General features: G+C 39.8%; 1 protein-coding gene across 3 annotated transcripts in view; it reads right to left on the bottom strand.

Moving 5' to 3' along the window:
* Window positions 1-12,456, bottom strand: part of ARHGAP42 (Rho GTPase activating protein 42) — a 303,129-nt gene that overhangs the window by 275,748 nt on the left and 14,925 nt on the right. Inside the window, exon 1 of one of the 3 annotated variants that reach the window (XM_074400464.1) lies at window positions 1,222-2,724. The exons of the other annotated variants lie outside the window; for them this stretch is intronic. The gene's annotated coding sequence lies outside the window, so the exon portion shown is untranslated. Of the gene's footprint in view, window positions 1-1,221; window positions 2,725-12,456 lie in introns of those variants that run through there. 3 annotated transcript variants of the gene reach the window in all.

Here is a 12,456-nt window from a genome sequence, read left to right as displayed (position 1 = left end):
AGGCACCTGCCACATGCCCAGCTAATTTTTTATTTTTGTTAGGGATATGGTTTCACCATGTTGGCCAAGATGGTCTCCATCTCTTTACCTCGTGATCCGCCCGCGTTGGCCTCCCAAAGTGCTGGAATTACAGGTGCGAGCCACCACACGTGAGATTTGTTTCTAATAGTTTATAAAACATTATGAAAGGTATTGAACTCACTATAGGTTCTCTACTTAAACCTGTGCCAGAAATGTATTCTCAACAATCTTAAAATCTAAATCTGTTTTCCAGGAGAACACTTACGGTTCTTAATACTAGTTATATTTTAATGGGAACACCTGGTATAATTAATTTGTCCACAAAAACTATGTGCTTACCACAACCAAGTAAGACATCCCAGACTTAGATACGTATATTTTATGACAGCTTCAATATGTCATTTCTAAAGGAATGAAAAGAGGCACTGCTCAAAGATAATTGGATAAAAGGAGAGAAAGCAAATTAAGCAGCCAGAAATTGGGAGGTAGGAAGGCAGGTGGAGAAAGTTTAGACTAAAAACTACGGAAGTTGCTAGCAAATCATTTACAGAGAATTGTTGATGAATTGAAAAAAAAATGTAGTTAAAGAGTAAAGACTTAAAAAAGAATGTATTTATTCCAGCTACTACCTGATCAGTTCTCAGTAACTGGCCAGAGCTTAAGAACTCATGAACTCCTTCCCGCAACCCCACACAAACACACACACACGTGCACACTGAAAAGCCGTGTGCACTCTGTAGAATCACACTTGCAAAGGTCAGCTAGAAAGACAAGCACGAGGCCTCCCTACCACCACCTGCCACTCATTTCTCATTAACTTCCCTTACTCCACTTCTGGGAGAAGAGAGGAGGAAGAAAAATCTCTTTAATACCACCACCCCGATGCATTTTGCACACAGTATTTCTTTTTGCTATTATTTTACTGTTTTTTTCCACAGGCAGTATTTTTTTCGTATAATAACAATAGCATGCAACAATTCTGTACTTTTCTCTTAGATTTATATCAGAAGAGTTATAGTTAATTGTCTAGACAACTAATTCGGTAAAATTTATTAGCAATTACTTAAGTCATTTCTAATGATTTTCTATTGTAAGTAGATTCTAATTATTGACACAGGTTAAAACCAAGGTTCCCGAACTGCATGCAAGAGTGCAGCAAACTCCAAGGGGTGCTGTGGGACTCAACTAATCAGTACTTACCCCCACCTAGGTAGGGATGTGTTCCTGAAGAAACTGGATTCTTTTAGAAAGGCTGAAAGGGCAAGGAAGCTGGGTGGGCAATCAATATTACCTGCTGTAGAAAGAGGACCATAATTGAGATCACTAAATCAGTGCATACAAACCCTTTAAAGTTCTTGAAACATATTACTAATTTACAATGCCATAGGCAGCATAATGAAAGTTATAGAGTCTCAGTACTCCTTTAATTAGCCAAAGGTATCATTGTAACATCTTTTAGCTAATTAATTAGATAAAAATTAGATACCTTACTCTTATATTCATTTACATTTCTTTGACTCCTGGTAAAGGTGATTATCTTCTCATAGGTTAACAGCTGTTTTCATCCTTTAGCTAATCAACTGTCCTGTGTGTAGTGCCCAGTTACCTACTGGCTTCCTGATCTTTCTTTCCCCATTTATTTCACAGATAATAACCATTTGGTTGTGGATAAATATTCATCACCAATTTAAGTTTACTGAGAAAAGGAGCTGGGCACAGTGGCTCACGCCTGTAATGCCAACAATTTGGGAGGCTGGGGCAGGGGGACTACTTGAGCTCAGGAGTTCGACATCTGCCTGGGCAACATAGTGAGACTTCATGTCTATAGAAAGTAAACAGAAAATTATCTGAGCATGCTAGTGTGCACCTGTAGTCCCAGCTACTTGGGAAGCTGAGGCAAGAGGATCACTTGAGCCTCGGGGGTGAAGGCTGCAGTAAGCCAAGATCTTGCCACCATACTCCAGCCTAGGCAGCAGAGACTTTGTCTCAAAAACACAAACAACAAAGAAGATTCTCACTGGACAACACTTACATTCAAGAAGAAGGAAGAGGTAAACGACCTATAAGAGACTAGAAGAAAAAGTTGTAAACGCTGATGAAAAGATTGGTGACCAGAGAATATGGTTCCCAAGAAACCAAGAGAAAAGAAGCTTCAGTTAACAAGGAGTAGCCAACAGAGTCAAATACACAACAGTCCCATAAAATAACGACCAGAGTGTTACTTCGATTTGGCAACTGATCACTAGTCTAAGCTCTGGACTATCTCAGTGTTAAATCTTCGTGAACTCAACATAATCATTTATTCAATAGTTACCTGAAACATGGCAAAGCACTAAATATAAAGTGTCAGAGATCACAGTTTTGAAGACTCTAGAAATTAATCCACACAGGTATGAGCTGAGGGGGTGTGGCACCACAGAGTTGAACAGAACAAGTGGCCATAAAGAGCCTGAAGCCAGGCTGGGCGCGGTGGCTCAAGCCTGTAATCCCAGCACTTTGGGAGGCCGAGGCGGGTGGATCACGAGGTCCAGAGATCGAGACCATCCTGGTCAACATGGTGAAACCCCGTCTCTACTAAAAATACAAAAAACTAGCTGGGCGTGGTGGTGCGTGCCTGTAATCCCAGCTGCTTAGGAGGCTGAGGCAGGAGAATTGCCTGAGCCCAGGAGGCGGAGGTTGCGGTGAGCCGAGATCGCGCCATTGCACTCCAGCCTGGGTAACAAGAGCGAAACTCCGTCTCAAAAAAAAAAAAAAAAGAGCCTGAAGCCAAAAGGCACCCTAAGAGACTATTTTCTCCTATTAAAAAACTCCTGGCTGGGCACAGTGGCTCACACCTGTAATCCCAGCACTTTGGGAGGCTGAGGTGGGCAGATTATAAGGTTAGGAGTTCGAGATCAGCCTGACCAACACGGTGAAACCCCATCTCTACTAAAAATACCAAAAAAAAAAAAAAAAAAAAAAATTGTCGGGCATGGTGGCACACACCTGTAATCCCAGCTACTACTCAGGAGGCTGAGGCAGGAGAATCACTTGAACCCAGGAGGCGGAGGTTGCTGTGAGCCAAGGTGGTGCTCCTTCACTCCAGCCTGGAACAGAGCAAGACTCTGTCTCAAAAAAATAAAAATAAAAAAAAAAAAAAAAAAAAAACCTCCTTTCAAAAATACAATGTTTATAATATGTAAAAGATAACATGATTTGTAACTCAAAAATAAACCTAATAGTTTAGAACCCCAAAAAAATATGCAAGAGCTGACTTAAGCTGTCCACATTAAGAAAAAGAAGCAGCCAGGCACAGTGGCTCAAAACTGTAATCCCAGCACTTTGGGAGGCCCAGGCAGGCAGATCACGAGATCAAGAGATTGAGACCATCCTGGCCAACACAGTGAAACTTGGTCTCAAAAAGAAAAAAGAAAAAAGAAAAAGAAGCAATCTCAAAGTGTGAGCCTGAATGTGCGTTGAAAATAGTGGTTCCTGATTTCCAGTTAAGTTCAGCCGATGCCTCATTCCACCCCAACCCTGTTGCATTCTCAAGTGCAATAGAAAAACATTCTGGGGCTTCCCAAACTCCACATCACAGTGTGTATATCACAGGCTTCATTTCAGCATAACAGATGGATGCAGATTTTAGGCAGGAAAAATTATTTAAAAGATGAAAGTCTTATTCAATCACATAGCTGATACATGATCCAATTTCCTTCTGCTGGACTGCAGCAAACTGCAGATGTTTCTTTACTCAAAATATAGCTCATTCTGGTTTCACTTACATTTTGTATGTCAACTGCTTTAAATTACTTACACTTAAGTATCACCTTCAATCTGAGGACTTTAAGCCATAAATATGCTAGTAATAAAAAATTTGCAGAAGCAAGAAAAATATTTCATATAATGGTATAAATAGTATATATAGTAGGCCCGCCTCATCCAGTTTTGCTTTCCACCATTTCAGTTAGTCAACTGAGGTCTAAAATAGTAAATGGAAAATTCCAGAAATCCACAATTAACCAGTTTTAAAGTACATGCCATTCTGAGTATCACGATGAAATGTTGATTGTCTCATGCAGTCATGAGTCATGAATCATCCCACTGTCCAGCTTACCCATGCTATATATCCTACCTACCTGTTTGTCACTTAATAGCTGTCTCAGATAGCAGATTGACAGATCACAAGAAGAAAGGTGAGTATAGCACAAGGTATTTGAGAGAGAGACACACAAACCACATTCACTGGGAGGCCAAAGTGGGCGGATCATTTGAGGTCAGTAGTTTGAGACCAGCCTGGCCAACATGGTAAAACCCCGTTTCTACTAAAAACACAAAAAATTAGCCAGACATAGTTATACGTGCCTGTAGTCCCAGCTACTCGGAAGGCTGAGACAGGAGAATCACTGGAATCCAGGAAGCGGAGGTTGCAGTGAGCCAAGATCGCACCACTGCACTCCAGCCTGGGTAACAGAGCAAGACTCCATCTTGACAGATCACAAGAAGAAAAGTGAATATGGTACAAGACAAAGACAAACCACATTCACGTAACTTTAATTACATCGTTATAACTGTTCTATTTTATGATTATTATTGTTAATCTCTTAATATGCCTAATGTACAAATTAAACTTTATCGTAGGAATGCATGGATATGAAAAACAGTACACACAGGGTTTGTTACTATCCTCAGACTGAAGGTCTTCAAACTTACCTCTGTAGATAAAGGATAAAGGACTACTGTGATACAATTGCAGTGCTTATATTTTTTAAGTGTGTTCATGTTTACATGGAAGGTTAAATTAAAGGTACAATAAAGTTTATCAACATAGAAAGCCAGAGAAAGTATTTCTCTTTTGGAGTATTTTTAATAGTGATGTTACTTCACCTTTTCTACTTAAAAACTAGTGTCATTATAATATCTACTATTTGCTGATCTCTTAGGGAACTTTTTGTTTTTTGTTTTGTTTTGTTTTGAGACAGCATCTCACTGTGTCACTGAAGCTAGAGTGTGTAGGGCTTTATCATGACTCCCTGCAGCCTTAGCCTCCTGGGCTCAAGTGATCCTCCTGCCTCAGCCTCCCAAGTAGCTGGGACTAAAGGTATGCGCCATCATGCACAGCTAATTTTTTTATTTTTTGAACAGATGGGGTCTCACTATGTTGCCTAGGCTGGTCTTGCACCCCTGGGCCCAAGCGATCCTCCTACCTAGACCTCTCAAAGTGCTGGTATTGCAGGCATAAGCCACTGTGCCCAGACCAATTACTGATTTCTATGTTCCAGGTACTATGCTAGGTACATCTCACAAAATGGACTTAATCTTCATTTTAAAAAGGAGGCATTACCATTATTATTATCCACATTGCAAAAATGAGGAAGACAGAGCTCAAGAAGGAGAGTGACTTACTAGGACTACTCAGTGTACATACACACAAAATCTCCATATCTACAACAGTGGCTGAAGTGCAGTAGGGGGGTCAATAAGGGTTTCCCGAATAGATGTGATTGGATGAAGAACAGATATCATATTCTCATATAAGATCCCTACACTGTGTGCCTACTATCAAGAAAGTATGTACAAACCACTCTATGAAACAGAGAAAAGAAGGCAGCTAGCTATCTGCAAGAAATAAAGGGTATACATAACACCTACTAACTCTCAGCACCAAGCAATAACAACATGCATACCGTATTTGCAGCAGGCCCACAGTAATGTAAACCCAGGAAAGCAGGACCTCTGTCTGTCCTATATTCCCAAGGCCTAGAGCAGTACCTGACACATAGCAAGTGCTAAATACATCTGTTGAATGAATATGTGAGTAAAGGTCTTATTTTCTTTCTCCTTCACTTCTTTCCTCCTTGCCCATCACTCTGTTCTTTGCATCTTCTTACCTTCTCCTCTCATTCCTCTTGCCATCCTTCGCACTTATGTAAACACTGCTTTTGTCTTGCATTTACCGATATGAGAGTTTAAAACAGTTATCCATCTCTAATTTAAATTAACAGAATGCAGAAATGATACTTCTTTAAATATCTTCCAAGTCATTCTGCTGTCTCCAGCATATAAAGACCCTACCTGAATTTCTTACAGAAAACAATTAATTTAAATATATACTTGGCTCTCAAAATGCTTTCTGTTGTAAAGAATGCAATTTAAATGGTTACAAAATTAAGTTTCTCTTCATATAAATGAGCTGTAATACAGACTTACTATATGACCCTGCAGTTCCACTCCTAGGTGTATACCCAAGAGAGCGAAAATATATGTCCATACAAAAATAGGTGCATGAATGTTCATAGCAGCATTATTCATAACAGCCAAGAAAAATTAGAAAAAACAACTAAAATGTTCAACTGACAAATAGATAAACAAAAGTTAGTACATTTATATATTTGAAAAACGTGTCAATAAAACAGAGTGAAGTACTGATTTATGTTAAATATGGGTGAACGTTGAAACACGCTAAGTAAGCACAGCACCTCACAAAAGGCTACATATTATATGATTCAATTTATATGGAAAATCCAGAACAGGTGATTATGTAGAAAAACAAAGTATATTAGCAACAGTTTCCAGGGGCTAGGGAAGATGGGGAATGAGTGACAGCTAATGGGGATAGTGTTTCTTTGGGAGTGACAGAAATATTCTAAGATTAAATAGTGGTAATAGTTGTACAACTCTGAATATATTAAAAACCAGTAGATTTTTAAAAGGATAAATTTTATGGCATTGAATTGTATCTTAAGAAAGTTGTTAAGAAATATAAATGGCATCTTTAAAGAAGGTGTTTTCATAAAATTAAAATCAACCCTTTGAAATGGCATCTTGAAAATACAAAACTTTGTTACAAATAGGAAACATAAATCATTTGTACAATTTTTTGGCAATATCCCTTGAATCTGAGTTACTATATATATAATTGTCATTGCTCAAGAGAAAATTAATTATTTAATACAAACATCAATTCCCTGAACAAGCCTACTTTAATCAACGTCATTCTGCTAAGTCTACGTAACATGCTAAAAGTGTTTTCACAGCTGGGCGCGGTGGCTCACACCTGTAATCCCAACACTTTGGGAGGCTGAGATGGGAGGATCACAAGGTCAGGGTTTGAGACCAACCTGACCAACATGGTGAAACCCAGTCTCTACTTAAAAATACAAAAATTAGCCAGGCATGGTGGTGCACACCTGTAATCCCAGCTACTTGGGAGGCTGAGGCAGGAGAATTGCTTGAACCCAGGGGGCGGAGGTTGCAGTGAGCTGAGAGCACGCCATTGTACTCCAGCCTGGGTGACAGAGTGGCGTCTCAAAAAAAAAAAGTATTTTCATATTGATACTTCTCTTGACATACAAAGTTTCAGAAGTGGTTCCAGTATGCAGTGGTTAATGAAAACCTGTAGACATCAGCATCTCCAAACACTAGCTTGACACAACTTCCTGTAAGTTCGGTCACATAATGAGCACTTACTAAAAATACAGCATGTGTCCATCTTCTGAGTCCCAAAGATTTGGTGCCTACTCTTACGGAGCTAACTTTCTAAGGAGAAAAACGGAAATAATTAAATCATCCCGATAAGATACAATGAAAAACATGTTATTTACAAAATCACGAAATCTCAGATGAGGAAAGGTCCTTAAAAAGCTAGCAAACTATTCCACAGATGTATTGGTGCATTCCCACAGCAAGCCACATTCAGGAGACTAAGCAATGATACATGGTCTACAGCTCCCACATCAACATTAAATATATGCCAGGCACAGTGATGCCTATAATCCTAGCACTCTGGGAGGCCAAGGTGGGAGGACCACTTGAGACCAAGGGTTTGAGACCAGTCTGGGCAACACAGTGAGACCCCTGACTCTAAAAAATAAGATAATTAAATATAATGCATGTGTCCAGGTAAGATCAAGATGCTTAGAAAAACTCTCTTCACATCCTCTTTTGAAAAAAATATGGTGGCGGTTATTTATAACTCTGGTCTAATTTCTCTCTAGTCTTAACATTAGCTACAGATGAACAAGGTGAGAAAACCAACATTTAATTACAAATACCATAAATTGTACTAGATACTTTACATTTGTTATCTCACTGAATCCCAAACATACTCAGATAAAGTAAATATTACTCCCACATTATAGACAAAGAAAAAACTCACAATAGAAGCCAAGTGGTGTGCTCACAATCAAGTTGCTAATAAGGAGCAGAAATAGGATGGAAAAGCATTTCTCAGACTTCAAAGCTCTGTCTCTTTCTACCCTACCAGGCTGACTACTGTTAAGGCTAAATCTTCAATGATCCTTCTTAACATTAAAATGTTCTAATGATTAAAGACAAAATGTTATTAGCACTGCATATGTGTGAGTGATAACACTAAGCTTAGCTTAAAGAGCAACCCCTCTCTGTTTCTTTTAGCCAGATTTAATGTTCAGATTATTTGGATAAATTGGGATTAGTTTGAACCAATATACATCATGACAGAAGTACAAAGCACAGTCTCAAAGATACAAGTCTAAGCCATAACCCAAGGGCTTAAAGCAGGGACAGTGTCTTTCCTTTTCTTTTCTTTTTCCTTTTTTCTCTTTTTTGTTGTTGTGGCTGTTGCTGTTGTTGTTGTTGGGGTTTCGCCCACCCAGGTTCACCCAGGCTGTAGTAGAGTGGCTTGATCATAGATCACCGCAACCTCAACTTCCCGGACTCAAGTGATCCTCCTGCCTCAGCCTCCCGGGTAGTTGGAACTACAGGCACACACTGTTAACACCTGGCTTAATTTTTTAATTTCTGTAGAGACAGGAAGTGGGTGGGGATAGGGGGTCTTGCTTTGCTCAGGCTGATCTCCAACTCCTAGCTTCAAGAAATCCTCTCTCCTTGGCCTCCCAAAGTGCTGGGATTACAGGCTACAGCCACCACACCTGACCTGAGAGTATTTTTCAGTTGACATCTTGCTTTCATACTCTTATCCCCTCTTATCGGTGGGCATCACAAAACATCACACTCAGCCAGCCATCAACACTAACAGATTTCTAATTTCCATCAGAGCAGTCTGAGGAATGGAGGCAATACTGGGAAGGAAAGGCTGTGCACCTAAGAGAGTTTAAACTTGACAAACCTGGATGCCATCCCTATTACACACTGACTTGCCCTGTTCAGGATTATTCAGGATCTGTATTCTCTTTCTTCAACCTCCAAGGCTGGCCTTCTCCAGGCTGTGCTTCACTTTCCAAGCTGTCCCTAAAGTTAAGACTTCCTGTCCCTCGTTCCCTACTTCCCTCAACCCCAGGCCTGACCTCCTTTTTAACTCACATATCCTATAAGAAATATCTTTCCAGTACTATTTTGTTTTTAAGACACGATCCACATATCCTCTCCTGGTGATTCTGACATAAAGTTAACTGCACCACCTTTCCTGGATCAACTAGCTAAAAGGCTCAATTCAGTGTTCTCACTGAGACAACTCAATCTTCCTCTTCAATTCTTTTTTTTTTTAATTGTACTTTGGATTCTGGGGTACATGTGCAGATCATGCAGGATTGCTACATAGGTACACACATGGCAATGTGGTTTCCTGCCTCCATCCCCCCATTCAGTTCTTAACTGAATGTCCTTTTTGCCTCTAATTTAACTACACTCAGCCCCTCCAGCAACGCCCTACCAATTTCATAATTTTCTCTTCTCACCAATAACTGGCCCAGATGATCTCACCTTCAGCATAACAACATTTACAAAACATCTGTGTAGCACAAGAGACACCTAGGAAACCACTCTTGTAAGCCACTGTCTGTCTTCAGTGCAGAAACTAACATGGTAAAGAGTTCTTTCATCTGCAGTTTGACCTGTCAATTTTGTAAAATTACCCAATTACTGATTTCACTTCTGAGAAGTGCAAATTGTGATCATTTTAAATAATCTGTATATACCACTGACCTAAGCCAGCAGAACTAAAGCATCAGCAGGTATGTCTATAAAGTCTCAAAATTGATACTGCCTGTTCACAAAGCCCTAAATGCTAACCTAATTCTTTCCTGGTTCTCAAATCAAGATAGATAATTATTTTTTAAAAGGTAAATCAAAACTATATCATATCTCATAATCATTTCCTATTAAGCAGGTCTAATTTGAGTGGGAAAAGTCCATGCTTTAATATCTAATAGAGGCATTACCATTTCAATAATTTGTCATTTTTAGGGAATATGATATTAACATTGACAAGAATCTGTTAAAGTTAAATCTTGTAAAAAGCTGAAATGATTAGAATTACAATGATCCTGCCAAAAGCAAATGAAAAAACAAATGCTACATGTTCATATTAGGTTATTATGCATTCTTTCTATTGGCCCACACAAAAATCCTACAAGAAATATGAGGCAAATGTTATTCTCATTTTTGATGAAAATAAGAGTATAGGGCCAGTGGCTTAGAACCATAATACTGTTTAGTGGCAATACCAACACTGGAACAAAGTTCTAACTCCTGATGATGTTCCCCTCCGGTTATCCAGTCTGAAAAGTTAGCACAGAGAAGCCACTGCAGTTGTACATAAAACCTGCTGAAAGAGTATACTTGTAGTCCCCCCATCCTTTGGCTCATTTACTACACAGATATTCAAAATCCTCTTCCGTCTTATGCTCTTAGTAAAATGCAAACTGGTTGATGTTCAGTAGTTATTGAGCATCCACAATATGGTAAGAGCTACTAAGAATACAAATATCCAGGCCAGGCGCAGTGGCTCATGCCTATAATCCCAGCACTTTGATGGCCAAGAAAGGCAAATCACCTGAGGTAAGGAGCTCAAGACCAGCCTGGCCAACATGGTGAAACCTTGTCTCTAGTAAAAATAAAAAAATTAGCCAGGCATGGTGATGTGTGCCTGTAATCCCAGCTACTCAGGAAGCTGAGACAGGAGAATCACGTGAACCTCGGAGGTGGAGGTTGCGGGGAGCCGAGATTGCACCATTGCACTCCAGCCTGGGCAACAAGAGCAAAACTCCATCTCGAAAAAAAAAAGAGCACAGATATCCTAGGCACCTACACGTTTCTATTCAAAATAAAATACAAGCAAGCTTCATTTCATTGCACTTTACAGACATTTTTTACAAACTGAAGGTTTTTAGCAACACTGCATTGAGCAAGTCTACTGATGCCACTTTTCCAAAAGCATGTGCTCATTTTATGCCTCTGTCACATTTCGGTAGTTCTCATAGTATTACAATTTCCTCATTATTGTTACATCTTTGTGATGCCTGTGATCAACGCTCTCTGATGTTACCATTTTAATTGTTTTGGGATGCCATGAACAATGTCTACACATAAATTAGTAAACCTAATCAATAAACATTGCATGTGTTCTAACTGCTCCATCAACCAGACATTCTCCCATGTCTGTTTTTCATTTGTACCTCCCTATTCTCTGAGACACAACAATATTAAAATTAGGCCAACTAATAACCCTACAGTGGCATCCAAGTGTTCAAATGAAAGGAAGAGTTGCATGTCCCTCATTTTATTATTTTTTATTTTTATTATTATTGTTATTTTTGAGACAGGGTCTTACCATGTCGACCAGGCTAGTCTCAATCTCCTGAGCTCAAGCAATCTGCCCACCTCAGCCTCCCAAAGTGCTGGGATTACAGGTGTGAGACACCATGCCTGGCCATCCCTCACTTGAAAGATAAAATGATCATACTTCATGAGGAAGGCACAACAAAAACCAAGACAGTCTGAAAGTTAGGCCTCCTTTGTCAATCAAGTTGTGAATACAAAGGAAACATTCTTGAAGGAAATTAAAAGTGCTACTCTATTACTCCTCGTTCTATGAGGTAAGAAAAAAAAAAAAGATTCAGTGAACACACAAATGAGAAGAAAGCAAAACAACCTTATTGCTGATACGGAGAAAGTCTGAGCAGTCTGTACAGAAGATCAAACCAGCCACACTATTGCATTAAACCAAAGCCTCATCCAGACCAAGGTCCTAACTCTCTTCAATTCTATGATTCCTCTAAGAGAGGTGAGGAAGCTACAGAAGAAAAGTTTGAAGTGAACAGAAGTTGGTTAGAGAGGTATAAGAAAGCAAGCCATCCCTTAATATAAAAGAGCAAGGCGAAGCAGCAAGTGCTGATGCAGAAGCTGCAGCAAGCTCTTCGGAAGATCTAGCTAAGATCATGGATGAAGGTGGTTACAATAAACAAGAGACTTTCTTTTTTTTTTTTTCGAGATGGAGTTTCGCTCTTGTTACCCAGGCTGGAGTGCAATACCCAGGCTGGCGCAATCTCGGCTCACCGCAACCTCCGCCTCCTGGGTTCAAGCAATTCTCCTGCCTCAGCCTTCCGAGTAGCTGGGACTACAGGTGTGCGCCACCATGCCCAGCTAATTTTTGTATTTTTAGTAGACGGGGTTTCACCATGTTGACCAGGATGGTCTCAATCTCTGGACCTTGTGATCCACCCGCCTTGGCCTCCC

This window comes from Saimiri boliviensis, chromosome 6, assembly GCF_048565385.1.
Source record: "Saimiri boliviensis isolate mSaiBol1 chromosome 6, mSaiBol1.pri, whole genome shotgun sequence".
Lineage (NCBI taxonomy): Eukaryota > Metazoa > Chordata > Mammalia > Primates > Cebidae > Saimiri > Saimiri boliviensis.
The sequence above is the reverse complement of the archived record's forward strand: the minus strand, read 5'-3'. Positions and strand labels throughout refer to the sequence as shown.